This window comes from Nicotiana sylvestris, chromosome 11 (assembly GCF_000393655.2).
Source record: "Nicotiana sylvestris chromosome 11, ASM39365v2, whole genome shotgun sequence".
Lineage (NCBI taxonomy): Eukaryota > Viridiplantae > Streptophyta > Magnoliopsida > Solanales > Solanaceae > Nicotiana > Nicotiana sylvestris.
The window spans coordinates 52,055,408-52,069,933 of NC_091067.1; positions in this window are offsets into that span (position 1 = coordinate 52,055,408).

Consider the following 14,526-nt stretch of genomic DNA (forward strand, 5'->3'; position numbering starts at 1 on the left):
TGTGTGTTAAGTAGAAAACTTCATTTGTAATTGAATTGGGACTGTTGTAAGACTGAATCCACACATGTGGAAGTAGTTTGATAATTGTAATTGGTCGTATTCAATTGCTCATGTGTTCACCCATTAGTTTGGCTGAATGTGTTCTTGGACTTCTGAGTATTGCAATTGTGATTTAAGGAAAATGATCCGTAGCATTGCAATAATAGATGTAGTTTCATTTTAATTGATTATGAGCAGGTTTAATTGGAACTCGTGGGTTTGTAATGTTCAATCAATAGTTTCAAACTTATAGAACAAAAGTTCAATTCCATTTATATGTAGTGGCTAACTGAAACCTAAGTAGTGCTTTAGGGCTATAAAGTTGAATGAAATTTGGCCTTTGTGTTGTTGCGTGGGTTCGACCCAGTAACCCGTGCTGCTGGCTGAAGCCGGGTTTGCTTTAATTTGGGTTCTCTCATAGACCTTAGCTTGGACTGATGATCATTTGTAATTCAAAAGAGTACTACAGTTTATTGGGCCTCACAGTAGGCCCAAGTTTATCTTTAAAACAGTAATTCTTCTTCTCAAAGGTATATTTTGTTGGTTTGCACCATAATATAGTCTTGGCTCTTTAATGTTTAGATAGTTGAGTTTCTTCTTTAATCAACTGAGGTGAGCCATATTAGTGACACAAATAGTCTATGGCCCTCCGAATTTTAGCTTGAATATCCTTTAAAAATGGAATTGAGGTGTGTCGCGCCAAATAAAATCTCAATGCATAACCCTCATTTAATTATTTCTTTTAAAATACTTAGAACTCGAGGCGTGCCATTTAGCAAACTTCCATGGCCCTCACAAAGCTAAAACGCGTAGTTGCTTTAGGCGCGTATTTTAATAATATTACCTTCCTAAACTCGGGTGTGCATTTAATTTGACCCAACTCTAAATCTCACAACATTAAATAAAATATGTCGCGGACCGCGGGTGCATTTCATGTGGCGTGGTCCAAAGACGTGTTTTAGGTAACGTTGAATCTTTCTAAAATTAATAATTTAAAATTATACCATAGGTTAAACATGTTTTAAAACCAGATAATAGGCCAATTATGATAGTTTAAGCGTCCGTGCTAGAACCACAGAATCCGGGGGTGCCTAACACCTTCCCTCGGGTTAACAGAATTCCTTACCCAGAATTTCTAGTTTGCAGACTTCAAAAGGAAAGTCGGAATTTCCTCGATTTGGGATTTAAAATAAACCGGTGACTTGGGACACCAGAAAACAAACTATTCCAAGTGGCGAATCTGAACAAAAATGAATAAATAATCTCATTTTAAATAATGTCACTTAAATTGGAAAAACTCCCCTGTACTACCTTCGGGTGTGTAAAAAGGAGGTGTGACAGCTCTGGCGACTCTGCTGGGGAATCGAACCCAGAATCTCTGGTTCAGGGTTCAAGAATTCGAGCTTAGAATAGATGTTATGATTGGCTTTATCCGTTATCTAATTTTTTACATGTTTGAGCCTAATGTGCTAAATGTCGCTTTTTACCGCTTTGATTTTGTGTGAACTGTATATAAACTGCTATGAAACCCTTCCTCTCTCTGAGTCTTCTAAATCATGGAGAAGGGTGCACTTCGTGTGACTTCTCTTCTGTCTAGAGTCTTATCCCATTTTAGAAAGAGGTTCAGACAAGTTGCTAAGCCGGTGAAGCTTCTACATTCCCGATACACTGCCCCCCTCGACTCGAGTTGTCCGCTCGGGTAAGCCAGGTCTAGAACAATAAACCTAGGTTTTAAACCTAGTATAACAAAGCCTCATGTCGGATTCTTAGTAGGAACGTTTGTTTGCATCACGAGCATTTGACTTAGGAGACTCAACACAGGGGTTGGGTCTGTCTAGGATAGGTGTACCCCAAATGAAAAGACCATCATGCTGCATCCTACTTACTACTTGTGCATTTATTTGCTTCGGATTTGCATGTTCACCGGCTTATGAATAATAGGAGAAAATATGGGAAAAAGAAAATCAATGTGAGGGCTCGGAGAGATAATCACTTGTTTTGAAAATCAGTGTCCAAAAATTTGCTGAAACGTTGCCAAATTTTGACAAAAATTTTATGTTTGAAAATAGTTGGTTTATTTTCGTCCAATATGCCCGAACTACGCCAGTTTGATTCCTACCAGATGTGGGATACGTAGGCAACCCCCATCGGGTCCAACATCCCTTTTTGCAAAAATATCCCAAAACAACAAAATTTTATTTTTTGGTCACAAATAAGCAGGGTGATGCCATTTTTGCTTAAAATAAGCCGAATGTCCCCAAAAGGGCTCCAGAAGGCTATTTTTGCAAAACTGAAAATTTTGAAAAAATGGTATCACTTTTGGGTCAAAATGAGTCATTAAATCACCTTAATAAATGTGCAGGATGAGTGCAAATGAAATTGAACCCTTCACAGTCCTTAAAGAGATCCCATTACGGCTCCACATGTGGTGGAATGATCTAGGAAAAGGCAGTAGAGAAACAATGGTAAAGGTTTTGGGAGGCCTCGTTGGACTATTGAACGTCAAGCCAAGGTTGGACATAATTGAAGCATTAATACCTTTTTGGGACCCAATTCGCAATGTGTTCCGTTTCTCTGACTTTGAGCTCACACCCACACTGGAGGAAGTTGCAGGTTATGTGGGCCTTAACGGGAACTTTAGAAGTCGATATTCATTGTCACCAAGACCGGTATCTCCCCATAAATTTCTGGATTTGTTGAGTATTAGTCGGGATATTCAGGATGGAAATTTGTCTGAAGGGTATTTCACTCTCCAATTCTTGTATCAATGCTATGGTAACCCCCGAGGTTTCGAAGAGCCGAACACTAGTCTGACCCATGCCGGAAATAAAGACAAATGGGAAGCAAGGTGGGGTTTGGCTTTTATTGTAGCATTCTTGGGTGTTGTAGTCTGTCCGCGAAAAGATGGTAATATAGAGGTGGGTCTCGTAGGAATGGTTGATGTTGCAATAAAGAAAGCCAACAACACTATGGTTCCCCTGATCTTATCTGAAATATACCGAGCGTTGACTATCTGTCGGGAAGGGGGAAAGTTCATCCAAGGCTGCAATCTGTTACTACAATTATGGATGCAGGAACATCTCTGTCACCGGGTTGGATACATGAATTATAGTATGACTGGTTTAAGTTGCATCGAAGAATTTGAAAGTCGAGTAGAGGGTATTAAATTCCCCAAAGGTACTGAAGCTTGGCGTACACATTTAAGCTCCTTGACTGACGATAAAATTGAGTGGGCATTCGGATGGCTTCCTGTCACCGAAGCAGTGTACCTGTCAGTTGAAGTGTGTTACCTCCTCTTGATGGCCATCTGGAGCATCCAGTTGTATGCTCCCCACAGGGTTTTGCGTGAATTAGGAAGATTTCAAACCGTCTCTCACGACGAAGATTTGAGTAAACATGTCATTGAATTGGGCCCAAAAGCCGCATTTCTAGAAGGGAGAATTCACCAGGTGTGGAATGAATGTAGGTTTAATGAACCTAAGACCATGGTGTGAGATATAGCTAGAGGCGAAGTGGACCCTAAGTACATTGTTTGGTTCGGTAAAAGATTTCAGATTCCTGAGAGACCTGCTAAGAGAGCCCATGTTCAACAATTTACTAGTGACTCGCAAGAGCAGTGGGGCTGGTTGGCAAAAGAAGAAAGCTACAGGGCCAAAATAAGCAAGTTAGAAAGGCAAGTCATGGACCTTCAGTTTGAAAATGGCTTGCAAGCCGCCGCAAACGAAGGAGAAAAGAAAAAACTAACTCAAGAGAATGAAGCCCTCAAAGCTTAAATCCGGAAGATGAAAATAGATGCTAGAAACTTGGAGAGGAGCCGAGTGGATGAAAGGCTTATAAGCAGTCTGAAAAAGAAAGCCCTTGAGTGCCAAGATGACCTAGAAAAGGTTGAGGCCAGTCTAGCAAATGCCCAGGCTCAATAAGCGGAGAATGCAAAAGGTCGGACACCATTTATGCAACAGATAAAGAGAAAATATGAAGGGACAATCACTAGCCTGAAAAGAAAGGTGACTACTCTTGAGAATGAGGCAGCCAAGCAGGATAAAGACTTCAAAGCTAATAGGGAACACTGTTATGATTTGATGGCTCAAATGGAGGAAGGAATACAATAGTTGCAAGATCAACACCTTCATGATTCTCAAGTGTTAGAAGCCCGGAACCAGCAGATTGGGCGATTGCTTCAGGAAAAAGGCAGAATTAGAGAGAGGATCAGAACCATCGCTAACTACATTACCATGAAGTGCCAAGTGTGCGAGGACATGACTCGTACCACCTTTTTCGTTGTAGTGATGACTTTTGTCCGCGAAGTTATGAGTGATTTGGAGCAACTGCAAGGGGATCTCGCATTTAAGCCCGCTGCGAGACCAAATGATGTCCCGCAGGCACCAGGAGCATTAATGTATTCTTAATTTTTACTTGAGTCTGTATCTTTCTTTTCTATTGGAGTCTGTTAGTTTATTCTCGATTTTGTTAGTTAGTTTTTGAATCTGTATTGTCATCCTGTTGTTGGAGTCAGTTGTTTTCCTTTATGAGTCTTTTAGTTTTGAATCGTTGTAATCCAGAGTTTATTCCTTTTTATGAGAAAAAATGAAAATCCCAAAATATTTGGTTATTTATATTTTTTACATTTACTGCCCTCCAAAAAAAAGGAGAGAAGAAAATGGGAGAGAATAAGTAAAACCGGGATGAAGCATGCAACCATTGCAAAACATGTAGAAATACATTTAACTGTATAGGTGCATCACACCCCCAATGTGCGATTACTTATCTGTTATTTGTTTCAAACTAACCATTTGACGTTGTTCTTTCAGTTCAGGTTTTTTATAGAACGGTGGTTGGTTTCGCACCCCTACTTTATGATATCAAAGGGGAGCTTCGAAATGTCTTCAGAAATGACTCTGCCAACAATTCCCATCATGGATGATAGTCCAGTTTCTGGCATCCCGACCTCAGAATCGGCAGCTGCCAAAGAAAACAGAATCATGCGTCTTCCGGTTATGGAAATGTGGGACGCTTGGGAAAATGGAAGAGAGCCACCAAGCTCCATCCCGGGATTCCCTGAACGTTTTTCTAGAGCAAGTGGTGCCTTCACTGTTCCAATCAATCACCTGTAGACATGTGATTTTTGACCCTCCCCAAGAATTTTTATATTTTAGCACGCAAATATTTAATTAAGGCCTAATATAGCTATTTCAACTCATTTTAACTATTTTGCTTTATTCTATTACAAGAAAAATAAAAATTATAAAAAATATTTTAGTTTATGTATTTTTCATAATTTTTTAAAAAAATAAATACAAAAATAGTACCTTTATCTGATATTTGAGCTTTCTTCTTCTAGGTGTTGCATTGTTGTAATTGCTCCTTCTCATATCATTTTTGAATTGCTTCCTCTTATGTTCCGACTATTCTTTGGAGTATATTTAAGTTTGTTGTCACTTAATTGAAGCCCATGAATCAATGTTTTATTTTAAATTAACTTTAGGTGCTTACTATTTTGAACTCATCATTTGATATGTATTGAATTGAAGTGATAAGAAATTCATTTTCCTCGCTTTCATTTAGCTTAGTATTATATGACTTTTCTAATTACTTAGTCACTTAGTTCCTTGAATGGATCATGTGTGTTCGTATAAACTTTGGTGTTGTTGGGTTAAGTTTTGCCAACGAAATGATGAAAGAAGTGAGTCTTTCTTTAATGGCTCAATAGGTTGGGAGCAGTATTCTTACATGAACATGAAAATCATGACTACTTTTGTGCTTATATATTCAATTTTGATAATTGTTCTGTTTTCAAGCTAGGCTTTGTCATACTGGATTACTTATTTTCGGTACTTAATGGGTTAGTTGTATTTTCTTGGTAGGTCATTGAAGTAAATTTTGTGTTCAAATGTATTCTTGTTCTTAACGTGAATAGGTTTGTTTGTATAAGTATGACGAATTCCAGTTTAGATAGAGTGATCTTTTCTTATTATGTTTTGAAGTTTATGCTAGAAATTTGGTGCCATATCTATTCTTAAATGCTTGGTCAATTCCATATAATTAGAAATGAAAATTAGTATGATTTCCCACAATAACTCCCATAACCATGGCCATCCCAATAATCTCAAAGATTAGGAAAATAACCCAAATATGTGTAGTCGTTTTAGGTACGTTATTTTAATAATTAACTTTCTTAAACTCGGGTGCGCATTTATGTGACCCAAATCTAAATCTCGACAATGTTAAAATATGTCAAGGATCGCGGGTGCATTTATGTGATGTGGTTCGAGATGTATTTTAAATAACGTTGCAATTTTTCCTTAAAATTAAATAAAAGCGGTTATAAAGTTAAAATGCACATAGGTTTGATCATGTGTTACAATCAGATAATAGGCCAAATATAACAGTTGAGCGACCGTGCTAGAACCACGGAATCCGGGAATGCCTAACACCTTCTCCCGGGTTAACAGAATTCCTTACCCGGATTTATGTGTTCGTAGACTGTAATACAGAGTCAACTTTTTCTCGATTCGGGATTTGAACCGGTGACTTGGGACACCATAAAATTATCCCAAGTGGCGACTCTGAATCTTTAGATAAATAATCCTGTTTCGATTGTCACTTTAAGTTGGAAAAAAACTCCCTTATATACCCCTTTACGGGGGTGTAGGTAAAAAAGGAGGTGTGACAGCTCTGGCGACTCTGCTGGGGAGCTGAACCCAGAATCTCTGGTTCAGGATTCAGAATTCGAGCTTAGATAAATTGTTGTATTTGGCTTTATTTGTTATCTGATTACATGCTTGGGCCTAATGTGTTAAATGATGCTTTTACCGCTTTGATATTATCTGAAACTGTATATAAAGTGCTACGAAACCCTTCTCTCCTCATCTTCGGGGATGTGCTCGCTGGTCGAGACTCCCTATTCTGTTAGTGTCATACCTTGAAATAAGAAAGAGGCTCGGACAAGTTACTAAGCCAGATGTCCTTTTGGTTCCCAATACATAGCCCCCTCCTCGGCTCGAGTTGTCCACTCGGGTACACATTCTAGAACATATACCCAGGTTTTGAACCTAGAATAACTCAGCCTCTTGCCGGATCCCTAGTAAGAACGTTTGTTTGCATCATGTGCATTCAACTTTGGGGACTCAACACAGGGGTTGGGTCCGTCTAGGACAGGTATACCCCACAAAAATAAAAGACCATCTGATGCATCTTATGTGCTACATGTTGCATTTATTCAAGGGTAAAGGGGTCATTTGGCGGACCAATGATAGCTGAGGGTAAATGAAGAAATGAAAAAAAAACAATAAAAAAATAAAGAAAAAAAAGAAAAAGAAAAAGAGAGGGTGAAGTGTGAAGATAAAGCAAGTGGGGCCTAATTATGTTTTCTGTTACATTTTGTTAAGAGAGAAAAAAAGAGAGCTTGGAAAATTCAAAAGATTTTTGTACTTTTTCATCATTTTTCCAAAATCAAAAATCAAAAAAGGGGAAAAAGAAAAAAAAAGAGTTTAAATGTTTCATCATTTTCAAAAAAAACATATTTTCTCTAAATTAGTTGTTATTTTTATTTCTCGCCCGTATCCTATCTGCCCGAACTACGCATACCTGATTCTCGTCTTTCGGGACGTGATACGTAGGCAACCCACATAGGGTCCGGTCTTTCTAGTAAATCTTAGGTTCTTGGCTTTGCGAGATCATAATCAAATTTTGTACTTCTAGCCACCTTTTGGCCAAATAAGCCATTTTGCAAAAATAGCCTCAATTATGTCTTGCATGTGTCTTAGTGAATGTTATTGTCTCACATAGTGCTAGTTTAGGTTTTCTCATACAGGTGTGAATCTACTTAGTGGAGTTTGAGCATGACAGATACCTCAGGATCACTGCATTCAGGAGCTGCTCGAGGAGCCATTTTATGTTTTTGAGTCAATTGTTTTTGTTTTATTTTCTAGTCCTGTATAGTAGTATTTAGTCTTTTAGGTGATGTTAGAGTTTGTAATAGTCAAGTTAAGTTTACCGAGTCATTTGTTATTGTATTTCTTATTTTGTATGTGGAAATGTGTTACAAGTCGAAAATCCAGGAAAAAAGAAGAAATTTTGCGTTTTTGTTATAAGAAATAAAAACAATTCTCCTTTGAGATTGTTTTTCCTTTAGGCAATTAATATCTAGGAATTAAAATGAATTATTTTTTTATTTCCTCTACTATATTAGGACCAAAATTCAAAAAAAGAGAATTTTCTTTTAGTACTTCTTTAAAATCCTTATTTAAGGTATTAATTCCAAAATCCAAAGAGATTTTCTTTTGAGGTGTTTCTTGGGAAAATTAGTGAAAAATAATAAAAAAATTCTTTTTATTTTCATTAGAACTATAGGATATTGTACATAGAAAAAAACATACTTTATCCTTTGTTTATCATTAGAAATTCTTCTTTAGGCAATCAAAATTGAAATTCAAAAATATTTTGTTTTATCTTTTTCATTGCTTGTTTCGAAACCTTGCATCGGAATATCAAATGAAAATTCTAAATATTTTTTCTGTAGTTCACTCTTTAGATTTTCTTCCTAAAAAAAGGAATCAAAAATATCTTTCTCTTCTAGAGTTTTTCCTTAATAGAGCATTTGTTTCAAAGAAAAGAAAAAAATCTGTTAAGCTTGAGTTTAAAATAGGTTATAGAACATTAAGTTTAGAAAATTCAAAATAAATATTTGCTTCATTTATTTCTCTTTTCTTAGTAGAGTAGTCATTAAGGTAAAAAGAAAAGAAAAAGAAAAAGAAACAGAGAACGTCAGTTTGTTTCCTTTATTCCTGATCTTCCCGAACTACGCAAAGATCTGATTCATGCGGCATCATGATACGTAGGCAACCTACATAAGGTTCGATCGAATCATTTTTTTATTAAAAGAAAAGAAAAAAAGAAAGAAAAAAAAGAGAGAGAAAAAGATGGTGAAATTATGGGAGGTGAGAATTGAGAAGGAGGAAAAAAGCGACAATCAGAAAGAAAAGGAGAAAAATGAGCGAGCTAAGAAGTGCGAGGAAAGAAAAGAAAGAGAAGATTCAAATGGACAGATTGGGATGATGCCAAGTGACCTTATGACCCTCGAAGTCATTCTAGAACCATTAACTGTGGCTAGGTGCATTGCACATAAAGTGAGATTATCTTATGTTAAATGCCCTAACGCTAACGTGATGGCTTTATTTTGTTATATTCATAGTAGAAGGGTGGTTGGTTTGTGGTTTTTTAAAAGTGGTAACTCTTCTCTACAACATAAGGTCAAAAGGCAATGGCAGACAACAACAGAACTGGTTGATACCGGTTCCTAGAAGCAGTTGTTTGAACAGGACAATGGGTTGGTTGAAGAAGTAAAGATGTTAAGAAAACACATGGCGGACATGTATCAGGCTTGGATGACTGGGAAAGCACCGCCCCCTCCACCACCTAGATTCCTAAATACTACCCTTACCCAAACACCGGTCACAGTGCCAGATGATTCCCCATACTCTCCAGATCCACCCGTTTATCATGGCTTTCCCAACCACCCTAGTAGCTCAATCATTCATCTTCCAATTACCTTTCCCAAAAATTGCCCTCCTGTCTTATCCACCATCCCCAACAATGAACACCCACTCAAAGCTCACGACGCCCAATATTACCCCTCAGAAGTTGCCCACAAGGTTCCCAACTCATACAAACAGGGTCCGCGGGATGAACCTCATGTTGAAAATGAAAAGTTCACAGGAAGAAAGGGGCAAAGATGGGATACCCAGGAGGTTGAAAGGCATAGAACAGTCCTTAAAGAACAAGCAAGGAATGGGAGACCAGGGTAGCATGTCTTACAAAGAATTGTCTATGTCCCCCGACGTTCGTCTGTCTGCGGGGTTTAAAGTGCCAAAGTTTAACTTATATGATGGGTGTGGAGATCCGGTAGCCCATTTGAGGGATTATTGTAGTGAAATGAGAAGTGTGGGCGAGAAAGATGATTTGTTGATGGCGTATTTCAATGAGAGTCAGACTGGGGCAGCTTTGGAATGGCATAATCGTCAAGATATTGGTAAGTGGCCTATATTGGGTGACATGGCGAAAGATTTTGTTCGATGCTTTCAATACAAATCAGGTGTTACCCTAGACCGCTCCTCCCTATATAAAATGGAAAAGAAGCCAGAGGAAAGCTTTAGGGAGTTTGGGCTCAGATGGAGGGAGCAAGCTGCTCGAGTCAATACCTCGATTGGTGAAGAAGAAATGGTTGAGCTTTTCCTACAAGCCCAGGGGCCCACCTACTTCAGTCATTTAATTCCGGTCTTGGGAAAGCCTTTCAATGATGTGTTAAAATGGGGGAGCTAGTAGAAGAGGGAATCAAGTCAGGCAAAATCATGAGTTATTCGAAAAATATTCAGAACATCCCAGTAAGCTTGGGTGGAAGAAAGAAAAACAGAAAAGATAATCCAATGGGCTTTCCGGATTAATACTTCTAGCCTCGACCTCGTCCCCATGGATATCTTTATGCACCAGATGATCCTCCCCAATTCCACTTCTCTCCACAGAACTCCCAAAATTGTACATCACTTTCCCAGTACCCAGCTCTACAAAATGCCTATCCACCCCCACGAGCCTACCGAAAACCTCCTAGATTAGGTTTCCGGCCCAATCAAGTATTTAAGAATGAGAGGTTGCTAAAAAAAGAAAAGGCTTTCACCCCTATTGGAGAATCACACGCCAGTTTGTTCCAAACGTTGAAGCAATTGGACATGTTGAAGCCGATTCATATAATAATGCCAAACCCTCTGTCAAAGAAGTTTGATTTTTCTCAAAGGTGCGCATATTGCTCAGATGCCCAGGGGCATGACATAGAGAAGTGTTGGAATCTGAAGAAAGCAATTCAGAAGCTTATTGATGTAGATGACATTGTCGTGCAAAATCCAGATTCAGCAGACACTAGCCAAAGTCCATCGCCTGTTCGTAATGAGATGCATATGGTGAGTATGATTTGTTTTGAAAAGGAATATGAGAATTCTTCTAAGATCCTCGAAGGTCCACACGCTGCAAAGTTTTCAGTGCTATCAGAGGTTGATCTTAAGAACGAGCCAGCAAAGAGAACCCAAAAGCAATTTATTAAGAATAATATGATGGAGGTTTGTGAGGGTCCTAGTAATGTTGATGCGGAATTCAGTGGCTAAGATGCCAAGCTTGACAATTGGAAAGACACTCATTTCTTGGTTAGTCAGGGGGAGTTTTGGTGGTTTATTTTGTTGTCATTTCTGTTGTCCGGGTTATTTCAGGGTTGTAATCCGGATATTGTCTTGTGACTCAAACCCTTCTATCCTTTTATTTTGCCTAGTTTGTTTAGTCATAATAGCCCATCTAGTGTTGTCTAGGTTTGTGACCCTAGTTTACTTTGTTTGTTTTGTTGTTCAAACCCTTTCACCATCTGTCTCATGCAATTTTTTGTTTTCTGTAATTTCTAGTCATTTTCATTTAGTTCCCTTCTCGTTTTATAGTTCTTTTTCTGATTGACTCTAGTGACATGACATGCACGCGTAATTCTCAACCTGGTTTTAAAAATCAGTTTAGCCACGAAGCAACGAAACAATGTTAAAGATGTAGGGACATTTGAGGAAAATAAGCGAAGGCATTTTGAGATCACTTCAAGCCTGAATTGTGTGAAACAGGGGCAGATAGAACATAAAAATACACTATTGAAATGCATCATGCTGCATCGGGTGAAGATAACGGCAAGTTTGCCCCAAATTTGTAGGGGGTCGTTCGTGGTAGTGAGAGTGAGAGTGTTGTCCAATGATGTTTTATATGTAGCAGATGTAGAAGGCGAATGTGTGGATATGGTCATCAAGTCTGGCGCAATCAAAAGATGTTACAAATGTTTTCCTTGGTTTGTTTAATTGTGTTGTTTGTACTTGGCATGTTTTGAAGATTGGAATGACAAAGGCATTTTGTTCTGCTATCTAAACACCTTATACTTCGTTACCCCTTTGAGCCTTGTTTATTTTCTTTCATACCCCTCTTTCGAAATCAGTAGCAAAGATCAGAAACACAAGCGTGAAAGATAAGTAAAGGAAAAGGAGAAAATAAAAGAACGAAAAGGGAGAGAAGAAAAATGAAAATAAAAAAAAAGAGAAAGAAAAGAATGAAAAGAAAAAAAGAAGAAGAAAAACAACAAAAAGAGAAAAAGAAAGCAAAAAAAGAGAAAGAAAAGAAAGAGAAAGAAAAGAAAGAGAAAGAAAAGAAAGAGAAAAGAGAAAATCACAACAACAAAGTAATTCCTATGTCATGAACTACGTTCGACCTGATTTCTTTTTAGGATACGTAGGCAGCCTCACAGTTCGGTCCCACCAAAACAAAATCCAAAAGTCTCCAAATAAGAAACTGGGGCAGAAGTTGTGGTTGTTGTAAGAAATCTGGTTCCGAAAGTTGTAATTTTGAACCCATGATGAGTTGTTTTGAGCCTTTTGATACCCTTTATTTCTAACCCCATCCAAAAGCCCACGTTACGGTCCAAAGAAAGACCTTCCGATCAGTCTTCGAGAGGTGCCGAGTCAAGCAAGGAGAGGTAATTCATATCGGGGGCAACACTCTAGTCCAAGTAGAAAATAATGAAAATGAGAAAGTCTTATTAGTGAAAACCCTCACGGGCACCGTATGGCGATGAGAGCTGAGAGAAGTCAAAAATGAGAGAGTCTTATTGGGGAAAACCCTTGCGGGCACCGTAAGGTGACAGAAAGCTGAGAGAAATAAAAATGAGAGAGTCTTATTGGTGAAAACCTTCGCGGGCACCTTGAGGCAATGGTAAGTTGAGAGAAAGAACAAATGAGAGAGGCTTGATGGTGAAAACTCTCCGGGCACTACAAGTCGAATAAGGGTTGTGAATCAGATTGGATAATTGGAGCATTGAAGCCTAGTTTCACGGTTTAGGGGGTATAACAGGAGTTGAACATCAGACTTACTCAATAGAATAGGCCACATGTGCATGTCATGGTCATTAGAGTTGGTATCCACATCCGATAGGTTTCTACTTTGTAGTTTTCTTGTTAGGAATCATCTCTTTCCTTTGTCCTTTACTCTGTTCCTTTTGTCTAGTTTACTTCTTCTTCATGAGTCTGTTTGGTTAGAATAAGTGAAAAATGACTTCACAATTTGCCACCAGCTTTCCAATTGCACAAAACGGATTTGGCCAGCACATCAAAGTGGCATAAGTTAGGAAAGAACAACAAGCATGATGAGTTGGTAGCAATCAACATGCTTTGGAGTCCATGAGAAATACAAAGGTTTGGTATATTTCAGTTCGGGAACAGTGCAACAGATAGAGGATGTTGGGTGAACGGGTCAACGGTATTCTCTGTGATGAGATCAACAAAGAAGGTTTTTAACAAGTAACAAGCAAGGTATTCCAAGCAGAAATCAAAGTTATCGTGACAAGTGATGGAACAATAGACTTCAAGGCCAAGGCCAGTGATTTAAGTCAGGAAGGAACAACATGCGCACTAAGTGGATGGCAATTAACGTGCTTTGGAATTCATGTCAACACAAGAGCATGATGCAACAAATGGAGGGTGTTAGGTGGACGGATCAAAGGTATTTTCGGTGAAACACAAAGGTTGGTAAATGTCAGTTCATGAGCAATGCAACAGATAAAGGGAATTGGGTCTGAACGGAGAAGAGGTATTTTCTGTGATAAGGATGACAGAGAAAGTGATTAGTCAAGGAACAAGCAAGGTCTTCGAGTGGAAATCGGTTATCATGAGAAGTGAAGGAGCAACCGCCCTCAAAGTCAAGGCCACAAATCAACCACCACATCTTAAAATGACAAGATTTTTCTTTGATTGAAACAGGGGCAGAAAATCTCGTTTGTTTTGGAGAAACCCCTGCCGCAAGGAAAGGCAAGCACCAGACAGGTTTGACCGTAAACTCTCAGGACCCCCCTAGATAATGGGATTTAATTTGAAGTTTTAAGGACCCTCCTGGAAAATGGGATTTAGTTTAAAATTCAAAACAATTATAAGTAGTAAGATCTAGCATAACTGCGCCCCAAAGGAACATAAGTAGGCTTCAAAGTTTACATGTTTGAGATAGGATTCAATTAGGAGTTTTCAGGACCTTCCTGAATAACGGGACCTAGCTTTAGGATTTCCATTGGATAACAAGGTTTAGAATAAGTTCTATTGTAGGGTAATATAATTTAGCTGTGAAATTGTCACTCTTAAGATAAAACTTGACTTTTGATTTTCAGGACCCTCCTGGATAATGGGACGTAGTTTAAAACTGGCCTGCATAACAAGTTTTAACGGAAGTAACACATTTAAAAAATATAACTTAGATTTAAAATTATCGTTTAGTTAAGAGTTGTTAGGACCCTCCTAGATAATGGGGAGTAGTTTAAGACCTTCTTAGATAACAAGATTTAGCGGAAGTCATGCCTTTAAAAGATATAGCTTAGATTTAAAATTGTCGTTTAGTTAAGAGTTGTCAGGACCCCCTGGATAATGGGACATAGGTTTCAAA